Source organism: Globicephala melas, chromosome 3, assembly GCF_963455315.2.
Source record: "Globicephala melas chromosome 3, mGloMel1.2, whole genome shotgun sequence".
Classification (NCBI taxonomy): domain Eukaryota; kingdom Metazoa; phylum Chordata; class Mammalia; order Artiodactyla; family Delphinidae; genus Globicephala; species Globicephala melas.
In genome coordinates this window covers 39,554,745-39,577,009 of record NC_083316.1, presented here as the reverse complement: position 1 = coordinate 39,577,009, position 22,265 = coordinate 39,554,745, and the positions used below count along the sequence as shown (strand labels likewise).

At 36.2% G+C, this 22,265-nt stretch overlaps 1 long non-coding RNA gene across 2 annotated transcripts in view; it reads left to right on the top strand.

Moving 5' to 3' along the window:
* Nucleotides 1-22,265, top strand: part of LOC115866469 (uncharacterized) — a 1,106,684-nt gene that overhangs the window by 445,544 nt on the left and 638,875 nt on the right. The gene's annotated exons all lie outside the window — the stretch shown is intronic.

Genomic DNA, 22,265 nt, shown 5'->3' with positions numbered 1-22,265 from the left:
ATTATGTGGTAATATACCTGTTTACCAGATGAAGAAAATGAGATCCAATGTCACAGAATAGGTAAAAGGCAAAGTCAGGATTTAATCTGAAATCTGTCTGACTCCAGTCCACATATTCTTTCCCCTCTCTTGTGACCATATAATTAACATTCCAAACTGGTATACTTTTGACAATAAAATGGGATGATATTAGTAAATACTCCAGGACTATTGACATAAGCTGACTGTGTGAAATAAACCAGGATGTGTCATCTCTCACGCTATAATTCCTCCTCATATGTAGATGGTCACTGATTTATCTTGTATACTCCCCCTATATCTGTAGGAGGACAGGTCTTCTTCAGTACTTGATAGCTGCTTCATAAATTATTTGCTGAATAAACAATTCTTTGCTGAGTAGATCCTAAATATCATTTGGTTAAGATTTTTCCAGTGGTAAAGTACACAAATAAGTGTAGAAGCTGAAAAAAAAAAGAATTAAATAGAATTATAAGATGTTTCATTTTATTTCATTTAGTTTTATGCCTGATAAACTTCAGGTATTATTTCAAATTTAATAAGATATTGGCTTACAAAACAAATGGAAAAATTAAGACTCTTTCTAGGCTTCACATGTTTAAAAATTTTAGATATAGTATCATACTTAGAAAAGTTGTCATAGGAGTTTTTTTTTTTTTTCTCTAAGGGATTAAATTGGATATAATCCCAACACAGTTGAAAGCCAAATGCACATATATAAATTAGTGGAGGGATTTAATCCACCATCCAATGTGCAGTGGACTGAGAAAGAAAACTTTTTGGGTATTTATGATGCTTGGATTGTTGACGACCAAATCACTTGTCCCATTATGAGTTTATTTTTACTAGATCGCTTACTACTTTGAGACAGAAAGTATCTTGTCTTATTTACCTGTGCATCCTACACAACAATCAGTGCAAGTCTCAGGACAAAATTAGGACTTAATCAGTGTTTATGAATGAAACTAGCTATCAGAACATTTATGGAAGCTATGGATACAATTCTAAGAGTAATTGTTAAGAACCTTCTTATTAAAATGTAATTGGGGGAAAAATTAAGATACTCCCTTGATAATAAAAGATGTGATTCTCATGTTCTGGAGGCAGGAAATAGAAGTTGCATACTCTGCTAGATGGAGCCTACAATATATTTAAATTTGAGGTATTTTAAAGAAATTTGGATATGGTCATAAAAGTTTCTTGAGACTTACAATATTTAAAGCATGATTGTCCTTTTTCATTCTATTTCTATCTCTTGCCCTAAAATTATTGATGAGAAAACTTCCTGTCCTTCACTATGGTAATGATTACCATTTCTGGGAACATTCTCTCTGAATGCAGGACATACAGAAAGGACATCTCACTGCTGGATATGCTGATTCACTGGCACTAATATGTCATTTTCAGAAGCGTTCCCTCTCACAGATATTTCAGCATAGCAGACTTGTGGGTCGAAGGGTAAAAGCAGGTTACCTATGGGTAGAAGCAGATAATGGGCATTTTATTACCCAGACATCTCTCATTTTAAAGCTGCTATTCTCAAGGATTAGACAGATGACCTCCAGTCATGATTTTGATTCCATAAATTGAAATTGGTTGTAATACTGTTCATTGCTCACATGTGATTATGCATGAAGTTAATGTTATGGGATTTTCTATGTGAGGTGATTTCTTAACCTTTTTTCTGCCTCAGTCCCCTTAAGTGCACTGTATTCAAGTTCCCACAGGAATCTGCTAAATTCCATAAAACTCCTGAATGAAAGCAATGAGCCCATTTAAGAAAAGAGCATATATTTATTTTTAGGACTCAGAAAGCTCAAATTTAATAATATCATTTTTACAGTTAGTCACCTGGCTAGATGCTGAGTGGTACACATGGTCCCCACCTGGAAAAAGATAGCTAATTATAATAGCAATGTTGACAGTACTTACGATTATAACAGCAAACCCTTCTGTAGTGCTTACTGTATACCCTTTGTTGTTCTAAATGTTCAGATATATTAATTCATATAAGAAATTTGCATTGTTTCTGGTAAAATAAAACAAGTGAACAAGTAATTAAAACATAAGTTGTTTTGCATTAAATATATAAAAACATGTACAGAAATGCCATACAGATTTGGAAGGAGGACCACTACCTAGCTGCTATAATCAAGAAAACCTATAAGAGGTTGCTTATTGGATGTCTTCCATATGCTACCACTGTGCTAGGTATATCAGAAGCCTCTAAGAAGAACATGAGATTGACCTATGCCTCAAAGAAGTTCAGGAAGCAAGACTCATACATAACACATATTTAGAGAACCAAAGAAGGTAACACATACTTTTAAATTCCTTATATTTTTATGTTTTTGCATTTTTAAAGCATTCTCATATGTCTTATTCTATTTATTCCGCTCCTCAAGCTTACAAAACAGGTATGGTTATTTTTTTTTTTAACAGCAAAAGATGAAACTGCAGAATCTGCCTGTTTAAAGCACATGCCTATTTAAATAGAAGACCCAAAACGACTAGTAAATGTAGCCAACACTTATTGAATACTTACTATGTATCAAGAACTTAAATCCAAAACCGGCACTATGATATACGCATATTACCAGGAAACTAGAATGTAAAGAAGTTATGCAATTTGTCCCAAATAGTGTAGTTTTTAGTAGCAGAACTGACGTTGAACCAGGCTGAATTACTTGAGAGGTCTCCCTCATGACCAGTCTGCAATTCCCTATGTTGGTGTTGTCTAAATGTAAATGAAGACAGAACATAATGACCCTACATTCACCCAGTGAAAGTGATGACTCTGTGTTGCTGGAAACAAGACTATCAACATGGGGGAAAGTCTATCATTCCAGACAATAAAATAATTCCTAAAACTTTGTCTTGTACCCTGATACTCATCATCTAAGAAGTCCTTTCAGCTTAAATATTCTTTCCTTTCAGAAGCCTTCCCTTGTATGACCATGTCAGTTATCACCATTATGAACAAAGCACCTTGAATTTCAAGCATTTGATATGCTATATGGCATTTTTTTAATTAAAAGAATGGACTTGCTATCAAACACAAATGAGAAGGCTAGTCTAAAGATTATCAGCTAATGTGGTTATTAGCATACCTTGATGATTCATCTGAGTGGTTTGTTAGTAGATTTTTCTTGCTTATGGGAATAGGAAAATCACCACAATTTTGAAGGTCCGTCAACAATATGATTTACATTCCCACTTTAACTGTCCATCAACATTATTTAAAACCTGATTCTGTGCAGGAAAATATGGTAGTCCATAGTAGTGATAGGAACAGTATATGGATTATTGTTTAACACCAAGAAAATTAATAAAGTTCAGAAGTATAATTTCTCTTTGTATGAAATGGGTACACTAATAATATTTACTTTATAGATTCACGGTGTTTATATTTTTATTAAATGAGATAGTTGGATTAAAGTAATTTGGAATCACTGCCTCTTAGTAAGCATAGTATTTTTATTATAATACTACTTCTAGAATAAAGTTTTATGCTTCTATATAAATGTGGTATCTTATGTGACAAACTTAGCAATTAATCTTGCCCAGAGATGATGAGGTCCTAATGACATCATTATAAAGAAAAATTTCATGGAAATGGAGACTGGTTTGCAATTTATTAATTTACACTGGAAAATCTGTCATGCCAACTACACTATTTATGTCACCATGGTCTGTAAATGATGGTTGAAAGCAAATTTGTTAATGTGTCATTAGATGTTAAGCCATATTTGGGCAGCAATTGAGTGTCATATCCCCTGCAAGTAGCCCAATGATTAACATGGATGCATATTTTTTGAAAGATTTAATAGAATGGGTTTAATGTAACTTAGATAAAAATAGTCATATGGACTCTGTTAGATCAGTATTGCACTCAAAAGAACTACTAGTTCATTACCCAGAAAAACAATTTAAATTTTACAACATACAGTATAATATCGAAATATCCTCTTCTTTTCGTTTGGCAATTGCTAAAAGAAATGATCTCTTTCTTATCATTATAAATTCTTTTTTTTTTTACATCTTTATTAGAGTATAATTGCTTTACAATGGTGTGTTAGTTTCTGCTTTATAACAAAGCGAATCAGTTATACATATACATATGTTCCCATATCTCTTCCCTCTTGCGTCTCCCTCCCTCCCACCCTCCCTATCCCACCCCTCTAGGTGGTCACAAAGCACCGAGCTGATCTCCCTGTGCTATGCACCTGCTTCCCACTAGCTATCTACCTTATGTTTGGTAGTGTTATATATGTCCATGCCTCTCTCTCGCTTTGTCACAGCTTACCCTTCCCCCTCCACATATCCTCAAGTCCATTCTCTAACAGATCTGTGTCTTTATTCCTGTCTTACCCCTAGGATCTTCATGACATTTTTTTTTCTTAAATTCCATATATATGTGTTAGCATACGGTATTTGTTTTTCTCTTTCTGACTTACTTCACTCTGTATGACAGACTCTAGGTCTATCCACCTCATTACAAATAGCTCAATTTTGTTTCTTTTTATGGCTGAGTAATATTCCATTGTATATATGTGCCACATCTTCTTTATCCATTCATCCGATGATGGACACTTAGGTGGTTTCCATCTCTGGGCTGTTGTAAATAGAGCTGCAATGAACATTTTGGTACATGACTCTTTTTGAATTATGGTTTTCTCAGGGTAAATGCCCAGTAGTGGGATTGCTGGGTCATATGGTAGTTCTATTTGTAGTTTTTTAAGGAACCTCCATACTGTTCTCCATAGTGGCTGTACCAATTCACATTCCCACCAGCAGTGCAAGAGTGTTCCCTTTTCTCCACACCCTCTCCAGCATTTATTGTTTGTGGATTTTTTGATGATGGCCATTCTGATTGGTGTGAGATGATATCTCATTGTAGTTTTGATTTGCATTTCTCTAATGATTAATGATGCTGAGCATTCTTTCATGTGTTTGTTGGCAGTCGGTATATCTTCTTTGGGGAAATGTCTATTTAGGTCTTATGCCCATTTTTGGATTGAGTTGTTTGTTTTTTTGTTATTGAGCTGCATGAGCTGCTTATAAATTTTGGAGATTAATCCTTTGTCAGTTGCTTCATTTGCAAATATTTTCTCCCATTCTGAGGGTTGTCTTTTGGTCTTCTTTATGGTTTCCTTTGCTGTGCAAAAGCTTTTAAGTTTCATTAGGTCCCATTTGTTTATTTTTGTTTTTATTTCCATTTCTCTAGGAGGTGGGTCAAAAAGGATCTTGCTGTGATTTATGTCATAGAGTATTCTGCCTATGTTTTCCTCTAAGAGTTTGATAGTTTCTGGCCTTACATTTAGGTATTTAATCCATTTTGAGCTTATTTTTGTAAATGGTCTTAGGGAGTGATCTAATCTCATACTTTTACATGTACCTGTCCAGTTTTCCCAGCACCACTTATTGAAGAGGCTGTCCTTTCTCCACTGTACAATCCTGCCTCCTTTATCAAAGATAAGGTGGCCATATGTGCGTGGGTTTATCTCTGGGCTTTCTATCCTGTTCCATTGATCTATCTTTCTATTTTTGTGCCAGTACCATACTGTCTTGATTACTGTAGCTTTGTAGTATAGTCTGAAGTCAGGGAGCCTGATTCCTCGAGCTCAGTTTTTCGTTCTCAAGATTGCTTTGGCTATTCGGGGTCTTTTGTGTTTCCATACAAATTGAGACTTTTTTTGTTCTAGTTCTGTGAAAAATGCCAGTGGTAGTTTGATAGGGATTGCATTGAATCTGTAGATTGTTTTGGGTAGTAGAGTCATTTTCACAATATTGATTCTTCCAATCCAAGAACATGGTATATCTCTCCATCTACTTGTATCATCTTTAATTTCTTTCATCAGTGTCTTATAAATTTCTGCATAGGGGTCTTTTGTCTTCTTAGGTAGGTTTATTCCTAGATATTTTATTCTTTTCGTTGCAATGGTAAATGGGAGTGTTTTCTTGATTTCACTTTCAGATTTTTCGTCATTAGTGTATAGGAATGCCAGAGATTTCTGTGCATTAATTTTGTATCCTGTAACTTTACCAAATTCATTGATTATCTCTAGTAGTTTTCTGGTAGCATCTTTAGGATTCTCTATGTATAGTATCATGTCATCTGCAAACAGTGACAGCTTTACTTCTCCCTTTCCGATTTGGATTCCTTTTATTTCCTTTTCTTCTCTGATTGCTGTGACTAAAACTTCCAAAACTATGTTGAATAAAAGTGGTGAGTGTGGGCAACCTTGTCTTGTTCCTGATCTTAGTGGAAATGCTTTCAGTTTTTCACCATTGAGGACGATGTTGGCTGTGGGTTTGTCATATATGGCCTTTATTATGTTGGGGAACGTTCCCTCTATGCCTACTTTCTGCAGGGTTTTTATCATAAATGGGTGTTGAATTTTGTCGAAAGCTTTCTCTGCATCTACTGAGCTTATCATATGGTTTTTCTCCTTCAATTTGTTAATATGGTCTGTCACATTAATTGTTTTGCATATATTGAAGAGTCCTTGCATTCCTGGAATAAACCCCACTTGATCATGGTGTATGATCCTTTTAATGTGCTGTTGGATTCTGTTTGCTAGTATTTTGTTGAGGATTTTTGCATCTATGTGCATCAGTGATATTGGTCTGTAGTTTTCTTTCTTTGTGACATCCTTGTCTGGTTTTGGTATAAGGGTGATGGTGACCTCGTAGAATGAGTTTGGGAGCGTTCCTCCCTCTGCTATATTTTGGAAAAGTTTGAGAGGGATAGGTGTTAGCTCTTCTCTAAATGTTTGATAGAATTCGCCTGTGAAGCCATCAGGTGCTGGGCTTTTTTTTGTTGGAAGATTTTTAATCACAGTTTCAATTTCAGTGCTTGTGATTGGTCTGTTCATATTTTCTATTTCTTTCTGATTCAGTCTTGGCAGGTTGTGCATTTCTAAGAATTTGTCCATTTCTTCCAGGTTGTCCATTTTATTGGCATAGAGCTGCTTGTAGTAATCTCTCATGATCTTTTGTATTTCTGCAGCGTCAGTTGTTACTTCTCCTTTTTCATTTCTAATTCTATTGATTTGAGTCTTCTTCCTTTTTTCTTGATGAGTCTGGCTAATGGTTTATCAATTTTGTTTATCTTCTCAAAGAACCAGCTTTTAGTTTTATTGATCTTTGCTATCGTTTCATTCATTTCTTTTTCATTTATTTCTGATCTGATTTTTATGATTTCTTTCCTTCTGCTACCTTTGGGGTCTTTCTGTTCTTCTTTCTCTAATTTCTTTAGGTGCAAGGTTAGGTTGTTTATTTGAGACGTTTCCTGTTTCTTAAGGTAGGATTGTATTGCTATAAACTTCCCTCTTAGAACTGCTTCTGCTGCATCCCGTAGGTTTTGGGTCATCGTGTCTCCATTGTCATTGGTTTCTAGGTATTTTTTTATTTCCTCTTTGATTTCTGCAGTGATCATTTTGTTATTAAGTAGTGTATTGTTTAGCCTCCATGTGTTTGTATTTTTTTTACAGATCTTTTCCTGTAATTGGTATCTAGTCTCATAGTGTTGTGGTCGGAAAAGATACTTGATACAATTTCAATTTTCTTAAATTTACCAAGGCTTGATTTGTGACCCAAAATATGATCTATCCTGGAGAATGTTCCATGGGCAGTTGAGAAAAATGTGTATTCTGTTGTTTTTGGATGGAATGTCCTATAAATATCAATTAAGTCCATCTTGTTTAATATATCATTTAAAGCTTGTGTTTCCTTATTTATTTTCATCTTGGATGATCTGCCCATTGGTGAAAGTGGGGTGTTAAAGTCCCCTACTATGAAAGTGTTACTGTCGATTTCCCCTTTTATGGCTGTTAGTATTTGCCTTATGTATTGAGGTGCTCCTATGTTGGGTGCATGAATATTTACAATTGTTATATCTTCTTCTTGGATCGATCCCTTGATCATTATGTAGTGTCCTTCTTTGTCTCTTCTAATAGTCTTTGTTTTAAAGTCTAATTTGTCTGATATGAGAATTGCTACTCCAGGTTTTTTTTGGTTTCCATTTGCATGGAATATCTTTTTCCATCCCCTTATTTTCAGTCTGTATGTGTCTCTAGGTCTGAAGTGGGTCTCTTGTAGACAGCATATATATGGGTCTTGTTTTGGTATCCATTCAGCCAATCTATGTCTTTTGGTGGGAGCATTTAGTCCCTTTACATTTCAGGTAATTATCGATATGTATGTTCCTAATCCCATTTTCTTAATTGTTTTGGGTTCATTATTGTAGGTCTTTTCCTTGTCTTGTGTTTCTTGCCTAGAGAAGTTCCTTTAGCATTCCTTATAAAGCTGGTTTGGTGGTGCTGAACTCTCTCAGCTTTTGCTTGTCTGTAAAGGTTTTAATTTCTCCATCAAATCTGAATGAGATCCTTGCTGGGTAGAGTAATCTTGGTTACAGGTTTTTCCCCTTCATCACTTTAAATATGTCCTGCCAGTCCCTTCTGGCTTGCAGAGTTTCTGCTGAAAGATCAGCTATTAACCTTATGGGGACTCCCTTGTGTGTTATTTGTTGTTTTTCCCTGGCTGCTTTTAATATGTTTTCTTTGTATTTAACTTTTGATAGTTTGATTAATATGTGTCTTGGCGTGTTTCTCCTTGGATTTAGCCTGTATGGGACTCTGTGCTTCCTGGACTTGATTAACTTTTCCCCTTCCCATATTAGGGAAGTTTTCAACTATAATCTCTTCAAATATTTTCTCAGTCCCTTTCTTTTTCCCTTCTTCTTCTGGAACCCCTATAATTCGAATGTTGGTGCGTTTAATGTTGTCCCAGTGGTCTCTGAGACTGTCCTCAGTTCTTTTCATTCTTTTTTCTTTATTCTGCTCTGCAGTAGTTATTTCCACTATTTTATCTTCCAGGTCACTTATCCATTCTTCTGCCTCAGTTATTCTGCTATTGATCCCATCTAGAGTATTTTAAATTTCATTTATTGTGTTGTTCATCTTTGTTTGTTTCATCTTTAGTTCTTCTATGTCCTTGTTAAATGTTTCTTGCATTTTGTCTATTCTATTTCCAAGATTTTGGATCAGCCTTACTATTGTTATTCTGAATTCTTTTTCAGGTAGACTGCCTATTTCCTCTTCATTTGTTAGGTGTGGTGGGTTTTTATCTTGCTCCTTCATCTCTGTGTGTTTTTCTGTCTTCTCATTTTGCTTATCTTACTGTGTTTGGGGTCTCCTTTTTACAGGCTGCAGGTTCGTAGTTCCCGTTGTTTTAGGTGTCTGTCACCAGTGGCTAAGGTTGGTTCAGTGCGTTGTGTAGGCTTCCTGGTGGAGGGGACTAATGCCTGTGTTCTGGTGGATGAGGCTGGATCTTGTGTTTCTGGTGGGCAGGTCCACATCTGGTGGTGTGTTTTGGGGGTGCCTGTGGTCTTATTAATATTTTAGGCAGCCTCTCTGTTAATGGGTGGGCTTGTGTTTCTGTCTTGCTAGTTGTTTGGCATAGGGTGTCCAGCACTGTAGCTTACTGGTTGTTGAGTGAAGCTGGGTGCTGGTGTTGAGATGGAGATCTCTGGGAGATTTTCGCCGTTTGATATTATGTGGAGCTGGGAGGTCTGTTGTGGACCAGTGTCCTGAAGTTGGCTCTCCCACCTCAGAGTCACAGCACTGACTCCTGGCTGCAGCACCAAGAGCCTTTCATCCACACGGCTCAGAATAAAAGGGAGAAAAAGTAGAAAGAAAGAATTAGTAGAAGTAGAAAGCAAGAAAGTAAGAAAGAAAGAAAGGAGGGAGGGAGGGAGGAAGGAGGGAAGGAAGGAAAAAAAGAAAGAAAGATAGAAGATAAAGTAAAATAAAATAAAGTCAGATAAAATATAATAAAGTTATTAAAATAGAAAATAATTATTAAGAAAAAAATTAAAAAGCAAAAACAAAAAAAACGGACGGATAGAACCCTAGGACAAATGGTGGAAGCAAAGCTATACAGACAAAATCTCACACAGAAGCATACGCATACACACTCACAAAAAGAGGAAAAGGGGAAAAAATCATAAATCTTGCTCTCAAAGTCCACCTCCTCAATTTGGGATGACTCGTTGTCTATTCATGTATTCCACGGATGCAGGGTACATCAAGTTGATTGTGGAGATTTAATCCGCTGCTTCTGAGGCTGCTGGGAGAGATTTCCCTTTCTCTTCTTTGTTCGCACAGCTCCCGGGGTTCAGCTTTGGATTTGGCCCCTGCGTGTAGGTCGCCTGAGGGCGTCTGTTTTTTGCTCAGACAGGACGGGGTTAAAGGAGCAGCTGCTTCAGGGACTCTGGCTCACTCAGGCTGGAGGTGGGGGGCGGGGCACGGAGTGAGGGGCGGGCCTGCGACGGCAGAGGCCGGCGTGACATTGCACCAGCCTCGCACCAGCCTGAGGCGTGCTGTGTGTTCTCCCGGGGAAGTTGTCCCTGGATCCCGGGACCCTGGCAGTGGCGGGCTGCACAGGCTCCCCGGAAGGGGGGTGTGCATAGTGACCTGTGCTCGCACACAGGCTTCTTGGTGGCGGCAGCAGCAGCTTTAGCGTCTCATGCCCGTCTCTGGGGTCTGCGCTTTTAGCCGCGGCTCACGCCCGTCTCTGGAGCTCCTTTAAGCAGCGCTTTTAATCCCCTCTCCCAGGTATGTGGGGAGTTTCTTGCCTTTTGGGAGGTCTGACGTCTTCTGCCAGCATTCAGTAGGTGTTCTGTAGGAGTTGTTCCACGTGTAGATGTATTTCTGGTGTATCTGTGGGGAGGAAGGTGATCTCCGCGTCTTACTCTTCCGCCATCTTCCTCTCCAGGCAATCCTGCGGTTTTGCTGGTAGCTCACAAAAAAACAAGTTGAAAAATGGAGCTCAGCGGCACTGCAATTCACAAACCTGGAACAAGGTGGCCATCCCTGGTTTCACATCAACATGATCTAAGGCACAAACCTTGTTTTTCCATTTTGTCTTTAAGTTACTTGTTGAAACAAACGGCCCGCCGTCCCTGGGACTGTCGCGGCTTCAGCCTCCGGGGCCCCTCCAGAGCTGGCAGCCTCAGTGAGGCCACCTCCCCTCGGGCTCCGGGGCAGTTCCGTGACGGCAGAGGGAAGAGACCCCAAGCCAGGAGTTCCAGCTCTGCGGAAACCTCATTATAAATTCTTGCTCAAACTCCTAACCTTAATGTTTTCCCCATTATTTTCCTACTTTCTTTTGTTTTTTTCTTAATTTTATTTATTCATTTATTTTTTATTTTTTTGGCCGCTTTGGGTCTTCGTTGCTGTGCGCGGGTTTTTCTCTAGTTGCCACAAGCAGGGACTACTCTTCATTGTAGTGCGCAGGATTCTCATTGTGGTGGCTTCTCTTGGTGGCTGCTCTTGTTGTGGAGCACGGGCTGTAGGTGCACGGCCTTAAGTAGTTGTGACACGCGGGCTTCAGTAGTTGTGTCTCGCGGCCTGCAGAGCACAGGCTCAGTAGTTGTGGCATATGGGCTTAGTTGCTCCTTGGCATGTGGGATCTTCCCAGACCAGGGATCAAACCCGTGTCTCCTGCATTGGCAGGTGGATTCTTAACCACTGCGCCACCAGAGAAGTCCCGATTTTCCTACTTTCTGTCTTCTCATTCTCTTACGTTCTTAAGTTTTCTTCCCCCCTCCCCACTTTTTTTTGTTTTGAAGAGCTGCTCTTAATATTTCTAATAGGAAAGAACTCTATAATGCTTATTTTCTGTCTCTGTTAAATACCTGTTGTCTGCTGCAATTCACAGAACCATTTGTATTTTTTGCCACCCGGAAGTCCTCCACAGCCAAGATGCTCCTACCTCTCCTCCTTCCCTACTGCTTCCTCCTCCTCCTCCTGGTCCAGGATGGAGTTGGGTTCCTCCAAGATGAGGGGAATGGGGAAATTGTACAATTCATCTTGTTGGTTTTATCATTTCATAATCCAGCCAAAGCAGATATTGGTGAATTTGAATTCTCAGAGCAACAAACATATCTGAAACTGGGTTTAATGCTTCCTAAACTCACTAGAACTGATTCTTCTGCAAATAAAGACAGAAAGAATAAAATAGGATTCTTTTTTATCATGAATGAAGTTGGCTACTAATTATCCTCCTTCTTACAACTGAATCAAACAGGGACTTCTACATTCTAACCCACAAAATTTCTAGGAAGTTCCAGTTTCTCATTCAATCATTCTTACATGATCTGGGGGTTTCCTAGAACATTATGAGATTAGCATCCCATTAACTAAAGTGATTCATTTGTGATAAGTGTTGTCCCTCAATAAAAAAAACAAATGAACAAACAAATCAGGGGGTACAATTCCTAAACCAAAATGATTCTGAGCTTATCTTTTGGTTGACTTTGAGCATCAGCCTTTATTCTTGCCTATTCCAACCTTGATTGTTGACATCTGATATAAGGAGAGTGAATTGTCTACATTCATTTTGGGTCCCAGAGAATTTGGACATTTCAAGTCCATGATTCCTTCTGATATCTCATTCTCTGAGAGTCTCCATGAGAGTAACTTTCTTTTCATCCTCTCTAACTGGCTTTAGTAATGTTTGACATATAAGTGTCCCTTTGCTGCTGTTGACTTTTAAGCCCCATTAAAATAATTGGCCAACCAGCTCTCTTTCTTACTTGAATTCTTTGTTTTTTTAAAAAATCATTTTGCTTTGTTTTAGTTCTCAAAACAGTGCCCATCACTGTAGCTGACCTGCTACAAATCCTTAAGACCTAAATCACTTAGAACAATAATTTTCATTCTTAAATGCAGTTGTAAACATCATATCAGAATCCCAGAAACACTCCCTCCTGAAACATACTTTTCTTGGGCAGTCAAGCTGTCCAGCAGAGAAACGGAATTCTTTGGGAATTTGATAAATAATATATATTCTAATACTAGAAGTACAAACTCTCACTTACCCACATATTTCAAAAGACCTGCTCTTTAACCACTTCAATAGCATTTTTCAATCAGTTACAAAGTTCTTTCTTTTCATTCATAGAAGAGTGTTCTTCATGAATTTCTTTTTTAGGTCTTGTAACAAGGTGACAATGTGACCTGTGGTTGTAAGGGCTGCACAATCTATTGTTTCTCAGTGAGAGTCTATTTCCACAGTTCTAGAATCATCCAGAAAAAATGAGTAAAATGCCTTGAATTAGACTGAGCATGACAGCTACTATTTACTTTTCTTAGGAAAAATGGGACTCCATGGAGGTTAGGCTAAAATTCAATTTCTAATTGAAAATGCTATAGGATATTCTCATGGACTTTCCCAATTATGTAAATTAATATAACTCCACATAAATTTAATATTTCCTGTGGTATACTCTATTCTGAACAGAGAATTTTCCCCAAATCATAAGTTTAAACACAAAGTCTCCACTTCATCTCTGACTTTGAGGTGCTATTCTAAGAGCCACAATGCTTGTGTTTCCTCCACTGCAACTGCTACACTGTAAGTCTAGCCTCCATTTGATCATGGTGCAAGTGTGCTCTTGGCTTCTTGTCGTGGTCAGAAAATTATCTGTGGATCAGTGAAATGTTATATATTAGGTGCAAAATTCAGAATACTAACTTCTAAAATGTGCCCTACATAAAAGTGGACAATCTGTATGCTCTCCAAATACTGTATCGCATTAAAAAATGCACAAGTTTATTATTTAAAGAGTATTTTAAGTGATTTTAAGACTTTAACTCTTGCAGATGGTAAATTAGCTTATATCAGACTAACCCTCCTACTGATAGCAATTATAAAGTCTGGATAAACATCTTTAAAAAAAAGAAACCTGTCTCTTGAGGTAGTAGAGAGCAACCTGTGGAAGATAGAAACAGAAAGACATAAACCTTTGAATTCCACATTTGGTTAGCTTCTCTAGTGAGGGCATTTGTCAGTTCTTTTCTTACATGGAAAATTAACCTGAAACATAAGATAGAGTTTTATGGGATAAGAAGTCAGAGACTGGGACTTCCAGAGCCAATATAAGTTGGGGTCAAAATCCTGCAAAGGAGGGAGACACAGAGAAAGGAGGCACCCAAACCTGCAAACAAACACCTGCAAATCCTTGATTGACTTCTGAATTATACATATGTGAGTGAGACTCACAGGTGAAAGCAGCAGTGGGAAAGATGACAGACTGAACACAAATCTGAACAACTTCTTATGAGTTTGGAGTTCAGATCATGTCAAAGTAGACATCCTTGCTAAATATCTTGGGCTATCTGTTGAAATTCCAGAAGGATAATATCTTACAGTTAAGATCCCTAAGGACCAGGAATAATAACTATTGCCTACTATTAAGAAAAAGTATTAGTAGATATGCCCTGAAGACACCTAAAACCAAACCTTCTACAAGATTAAAGTGACCAACAGTAATTTAACTGCCTAGTAGCACAAAACTCAATCCTATTCACTATATAGTGTTATATCCAGTATAAAATAATAATTATGCATTTATATATCAATCATGTAAGGAAGCCCCAAAACATGGCTTATAATGATGAGAAAAATTAGTCAATAGAAACAGATCTAGAGATGACATGTTGGAATTAGCAGAAAAGAACTAAAATTTACCATTGTAGATATGTTAAAGTATCTACAGAAAACAGTTAATGAAAGTGGTGAAGAGATAAGAAAATTCAGAATATATAGAAAAACTCTATTAATAAGGCCTAAGGAAAATTCAAGAATGGGGCTATGTAATATCTGAAATCAAAGTTCATGGAGTATAATTAACACAAGATTGGACAGTACAGAAAAAAGGATAAGAATTTAAAGAGCCCTCACAAAAAATTATCCTAACTGAAGCAAGCAAAAATAAATAAATGAAAGATAATAAAGAAGGCTAAAAATGTGTAGGACATCATCAAGTGATTTAATATGAAGTTCATTTGGAATTTTGAGAAGAATGGAGAGAAATAATTGTTAGAAAAAGACTTTGAAGAAATATTGGCCAACACTTTCCCAAGGATAAAAGGAACCATCCACAAATTTAAGAAATCCAGCAAATTGCAAACAAAAGAAATTCAAAAGAAAAAAATACACATAGGTGCATCACAGTCAAGTTGCTAAAAAAAATAAAAGTAAATCAAAAAATCTTAAAAACACTGAGAGAAAAACAATAAAAATGATGATTGACTTTACATCAGACACAAGGAAGTCTAGAGAAAATGAAATGGCACCTTGACATCTTTAAAATGCTTAGAGGAAAACTAACATTTCACCCATGATTTATTTTAAGAAAAAAATTCTTAAAAAATGAAAGTGATATAAAGATAAATTCAGATAAACAAAAGCTGAGAAAACATGTTGCCAGAAGACCCATAATAAAAGAAATGCAAAAAAGAACATATTTAGGCTGAAGAGAAATGATCCAGATGGAAATTCAGATCCAAAAGAAGACATGAGAAGAACTAGAAATGGTAAACCTATGGGTAAATATAAGGTTTATTTTTCTTTTCAAAAATTATTTAATGATCCATTCACTGTTTAAAAAAAGATAAAAATATATAGTGATGTTTATAAGATGTATGGACATAATACTGCATAAAGTCTGGAAGAGCATAAAAAGAATTATGGTCTTTTAAGGTTCTTATGGTGGTATAAAAGAATTTATGGTAGACTGTGATGAGTGAAGGCTGTATAATATAATCACTAGAGCAATCATTAAAAATGCAAAAAGTTCAGGCAAAAATCCAATAAAAGTGATAGAATGAATTATTTAAATTGTTAATGAACCCAAAGAAAAATAGGGAAGGACCTGTAACTCGAGATATTTAGCAAGGCTGTCTATCTTAACATGATCTGAACACTAAACTCTCATGAGAAGTTGTTCAAATTTGTGTTCTGTCTGTCATCTTTCCCACTGCTGCTTTCACCTGTGAGTCTCACTCCACATATGTATAATTCAGGGAAGGAAAAATAGGGAAGGACCTAACAAGCATACAAAAGTAAGTCAAATAAAAAACAAATAGCAAACTGATAAGCTTAAACTGAACTGTATCAAATAACCATGTTAAATATAATTGAAAGAAGTATTCCAATAAAAAACCAGGATTGTAAGAACGAACTGAAAGAAATGCTAAGCATGGAAACACTGATGTGGATGCAATACATCAAATAAAGTAGACTTTACCAGTAGTAAAGAGAGTCATTTCATAATGATAGAAATGTCATGAACTCATCAAAATAACATAATAATCCTACATAAGTATGTACAAAATGACAAAGCTTCAAAAATACTTGATGCAGTCTGAGAAGATAATAGTTATAAATACACAAATCTATATTTATGGTTAAGATATTAATATTCTTCTTTCAGTAACTGATGGAACAACATGTAAAAGTAAATATATTGAAGATTTAAACAATACTCTCAAACAACTTGACATAATTAGCACAATTAATATGTATAGACACTCCACCCAATAACACTAGAATATTCATTCACCAAGAGAGACCGTATACTGTATAGTAATAGTGTGGGTAGATAGAGACAAAGTATATATACAAGTACATATATAAGTATATACCATAGTGTGTGTGTGTGTATATATATATATATATATATATAAAATACTATACTAGATATATAGTATTGTATATATATCTCTATATATCTCTGTATAAGTGTATATGTAACAGATATTCATAAAAATATACATGTATATGTATGAGATATATACTTATAGGTATAATAGAATATGTTTACAACTATAATAGGTATATTCTTATGTCTATAATAGGTATATTCTTATATCTACAATCAATATATACTTATGTCTATATAGGTGTATATATGTATATATGAGTATATATATCTATATATGTGTATATCCATATCTCTCTACATATCTGTCTATAGAGAAAGAAGGAGAGAGACAGAGAGAGAATTTTCTCACACTACAATAAAATTAAATTAGAAAATCATACTTAAAATACCTAGAAATTCTCAAATATTTGAAAAATAAACAACATATTTCTAGATAATACATATGAAAGACCAGAAAGCACAAAGGTAATTAGGCAATATTTCAAAGTTAAAGATAATTAAAATCCAATATTTCATATTTGTGAAATGCATGAAAATTTTTTCTTAAAGAGAAATTTTATTTAAATGCTTTTGTTAGAGGAGAAGAAAGATTTCAAATGAATTATGTGGCTACTTACCTTAGAAAGCAAAACATTAATAAAAGAAAATCAAATCTGAAGAAAGCAAATAACAAAGATGAGTATAAATTAATAAAACATGAAACAAAAAACAATAGAGAAAATGAGGCATATGTTAATCCTCAACATATTAACAAAATTGGTAAATTCTTAGCTAGACTGATTTTAAGAAAGGCAGAGAGAGAGAGAGAACATACAATGCCAATATCAGGAACACAAGAAAAGATAACACTAATAATTTTTAGTAATATTAAATGGATTATAAAGGAATACATTGAACAACATTATGCCAACAATTTGGCAACAGATAAAATAGACAAATTTCTCGAAAGACTAAAATTACCAAAACTCACGTGAGGTTAAACATAAAATATGAATGGTTCTATATCTATGAATAAAATTGAATTTGTAATTAAAAATATTCCCCCAAAATATCTTCAGGCCAGGATTATTTCACTGGTGATGTCTATCAAATATTGATGAAAGAAGCAATGCCAATCTTACATAAACTGTTTTAGAAAATAATAGATTTTAGAGCATTCTCTAATGTTTTATGAGACCAGCAAAACCTTGATACCAATACCTAACTGGGAATTTACAACAAGAGAAAATTGTAGGTAGCATCCTTTATGAACAGAGATACAAAAAATACTTAACAAAACTTTTCTAAACCAAATCTGGCAACATAAATAAAGGATAATAACTCCTGACAAGTGGATTTCATTCCAGAAATGCAAATTAGGTTTATCTTGTAAAAAAAAAATTATTAAAAATCAACAAATTTATAGACTATTTGAAAAAAATATGATCATCTCAAAATATGCCAAAAAATCATTTGACAGAATTTAATACTCATTCATAATAATAATAATAATTCCTAGTAAACTAGGAAAAAAAGTAACAATTGAATAAAGTGCATCTATGAAAAACCTAGAGTTAACATTATACTGAGAGGTCAGGAAGAAGCTGAGGATATTTGGTCTTATCAGCTATAGTCAACATTGTACTAGAAGTCCTAGCTAGATCTTCAAGACAAAAGAAAGAAAAAGCCTAAAAGCAGGAAAGGGGGTAACTCCTCATTAACAAAGAAAATACTACAAAATAAACATGACCATACTACTGAAACTGATAAAACATTTAGGAAGGTCAGAAGATCATGGTCACTATAGAAATACCAACCACATTCCATGTATCAGCAACATACAATTAGAAGGCGAATTTATTTGTCTTTCTCTGTCTGATTTACTTCATTCAGTACGAAAGTCTCTAGGGTCATCCATGTTGCTGCAAATGGAATTATTTTGTTCTTTTTTATGGCTGAGTAATATTCCATTGTATATATGTACCACATCTTCTTTATCGATTTGTCTGTCGATGGACACATAGGTTGTTTCCATGACCTGGCTATTGTAAATAGTGCTGCAATGAACATTGGGTTGCATGTGTCTTTTTAAATTATGGTTTTCTCAGGGTATATGCCCAGTAGTGGGATTGCTGGGTCATATGGTAATTCTATTTTTAGTTTTTAAAGGAACCTCCATACTGTTCTCCATAGTGGCTGTAACAATTTACATTCCCACCAAGAGTGCAAGAGGGTTTCCTTTTCTCCACACCCTCTTCAGCGTTTGCTGTTTGTAGATTTTCAGATGATGCCCATTCTAGGCACTGTGAGGTGATAACTCATTGTAGTTTTGATTTGCATTTCTCTAATGATTAGTAACGTTGAGCCCTTTTCATGTGCCTCTTGGCCATCTGTATTTCTTCTTTGGAGAAATGTCTATTTAAGTCTTCTGCACTTTTTTGGATTGGGTTGTTTGTTTTTGTAATATTGAGCTGCATGAGCTGTTTATATATTTTGGAGACTAATCCTTTGTCCATTGATTCATTTGAAAATATTTTCTCCCATTCTGAGGGTTGCCTTTTTGTCTATAGCTTCCTTTGCTGTACAAATGCTTTTAAGTTTCATTAGGTCCCATTTGTTTATTTTGTTTTATTTCCATAAATCTAGGAGATGGGTCAAAAAAGATCTTGTGATTTATGTCAAAGAGTGTTCTTCCTATGTTTTCCTCTAAGAGTTTTATAATGTCTGGTCTTACATTTATGTCTTTAATTCATTTTGAGTTTATTTTTGAGTTTATTTTTGTGTATGGTGTTAGGGAGTGTTCTAATTTCATTCTTTTACATGTAGCTGTCCAGTTTTCCCAGCACCATTTATTAAAGAGGCTGTCTTTTCTCCATTGTATATTCTTGCCTCCTTTATCAAAAATAAGGTGACCATATGTACGTGGGTTTATCTCTGGTCTTTCTATACTGTTCCATTGATCTATATTTCTGTTTTTGTGTGAGTACCATCCTGTCTTGATTACTGTAGCTTTGTAGTATAGTCTGAAGTCAGGGAGTCTGATTCCTCCAGCTCCACTTTTTTCCCTCAAGACTGCTTTGGCTATTTGGGGTCTTTTGTGTCTCCATACAAATTTTTAGATTTTTTTGTTCTAGTTCTGTAAAAAATGCCATTTTTAATTTGATAAGGATTACATTGAATCTGCAGACTGTTTTGGGTAGTATAGTCATTTTCACAATATTGATTCTTCCAATCCAAAAACTTGGTATATCTCTCCATCTGTTTGTGTCATCTGATTTCTTTCATCAGTGAGTGTCTTATAGTTTTCTGAGTACAGGTCTTTTACCTCTTTAGGTAGGTTTATTTCTAGGTATTTTATTCTTTTTTTGCAATGGTGAATGGGACTGTTTCCTTAATTTCTCTTTCTGATCTTTCATTTTTAGTGTAGAGGAATGCAGGAGATTTCTGTGCATTAATTTTGTATCCTGCAACTTTACCAAATTCATTGATTTGCTCTAGTAGTTTTCTGGTGGTATCTTTAAGATTTTCTATGTATAGTATCATGTCATCTGCAAACAGTGACGGATTTACTACTTCTTTTCCAGTTTGTATTCCTTTTATTTTTTTTTCTTCTCTGATTGCCATGCCTAGGACTTCCAAAACTGTGTTGAATTATAGTGGTGAGAGTGTACATCCTTGTCTTGTTTCTGACCTTAGAGGAAATGCTTTTCAGTTTTTCTCCATTGAGAATGATGTTTGCTGTGCGTTTGTCGTATATGGCCTTTATGATGTTGAGGTAGGTTCCCTCTATGCCCATTAAGTAATCTTAGTTGTAGGTTCTTCCCTTTCATCACTTTAAATATATCCTCCCACTCCCTTCTGGCTTGTAGAGTTTCTGCTGAGAAATCAGCTGTTAAACTTATGGGGGTTCCCTCATATGTTATTTGTTGTTTTTTCCCTTGTTACTTTTAATAATTTTTCTTTGTCTTTAATTTTTGTTAGTTTGATTACTGTGTGTCTTGGCGTATTTCTCCTTGGGTTTATCCTGCCTGGGACTCTCTGCACTTCCTGGACTTGGGTGGCATTTTCCTTTCCCATGTTAGGGAAGTTTTTGACTATTATCACTTCAAATATTTTCTTGGTTTCTTACTCTCTCTCTTCTCCTTATGGGACCCCTATAATGCGAATGTTGGTGTGTTTAACATTGTCCCAGAGGTCTCTTAGGCTGTCTTCATTTCTTTTCATTCTTTTTTCTTTATTGTGTTCCACAGCAGTGAATTCCACCATTCTGTCTTCCAGATCACTTATCTGTTCTTCTGCCTCAGTTATTCTGCTACTGTTTCCTTCTAGTGTATTTTTTATTTCAGTTATTGTATTATTCATCTCTTTGTTCTTTAATTCTTCTAGTTGTTTGTTCCTTAATTATTCTTAATTATTGTTAAACATTTCTTGCATCTTCTCAATCTTTGCCTCCATTCTTTTTCCAAGGGCCTGGATCATCTTCACTGTCATTATTCTGAATTCTTTTTCTGAAAGGTTGCCTATGTCCTCTTCATTTAGTTGTTTTTCTGGGGTTTATCTTGTTCCTTCATCTGGTACATAGTCCTCTGCCTTTTCATTTTGTGTATCTTTCTGTGAATGTGTTTTTTGTCCCACAGACTGCAGGATTGTAGTTCTTCTTGCTTCTGCTGTCTGCCCTCTGGTGGATGAGGCTATCTAAGAGGCTTATGCAAGCTTCCTGATGGGAGGTCCTGGCAGTAGGTAGAGCTGGGTGTTACTCTGGTGGGCAGAGCTCAGTAAAACTTTAATCCTCTTGTCAGCTGATGGGTGGGGCTGAGTTCCCTCCCTGTTGGTTGTTTGGTCTGAGGGGACCCAGCACTGTAACCTGCAGGCTCTTTGGTGGGGCTAATGGCGGACTCTAGGAGGGCTCATGCCAAGGAGTACTTCCCAGAACTTCTTCTGCCAGTGTCCTTGTCTCTTCAGTGAGCCATAGCCACCCACTGCCTCTATAGGAGACCCTCCAACACTAGCAGGTAGGTTTGGTTCAGTCTCCTATGGGGTCACTGCTTCTTCCCCCTAGGTCCTGATGTGCACACTACTTTGTGTGTGCCCTTCAAGATTGGAGTCTCTGTTTTTCCCAGTTCTGTCAAAGTCCTGCGGTCAACGCCCGATAGCCTTCAAAGTCTGTTTCTCTGGGAATTCCTCCTCCCGTTGCTGGACCCCCAGGTTGGGAAGACTCATTTGGGGCTCAGAACCTTCACTCCAGTGGGTGAACTTCTATGGTATAGTCATTCTCCAGTTTGTGAGTCACCCACCAGCAGTTATGGGATTTGATTTTATTGTGATTGCACCCCTCCTACCACCTCATTGCAGCTTCTCCTTTGTCTTTGGATGTGGGGTATCTTTTTGGTGAGTTCCAGTGTCTTCCTCTTGATGGTTGTTCAGCAGTTGGTTGTGATTCCAGTGCTCTCACTAGAGGGAGTGAACACATGTTCTTCTACTCCACCATCTTGAACCAATCTCCAAAAATAAGTTTTACAATTCTATATCCAAGTCTTCCAAGGGGATCCAAAAAATAACATAATACCATTAAGGATCTTTTCCACTTATCCATATTCCTAAACTCATCAGAGCATCTGATTAAAATCTTCTCATTTTCCCAGATTTTTCTAAGTCAAAATTCCATCATATACCCTTCTTCCCCCTTTTTAAAAAATTCTTATCCATCATTCCTACTTTTCTGATGTTATTTTTATCCATAAGCAGCTCTGTG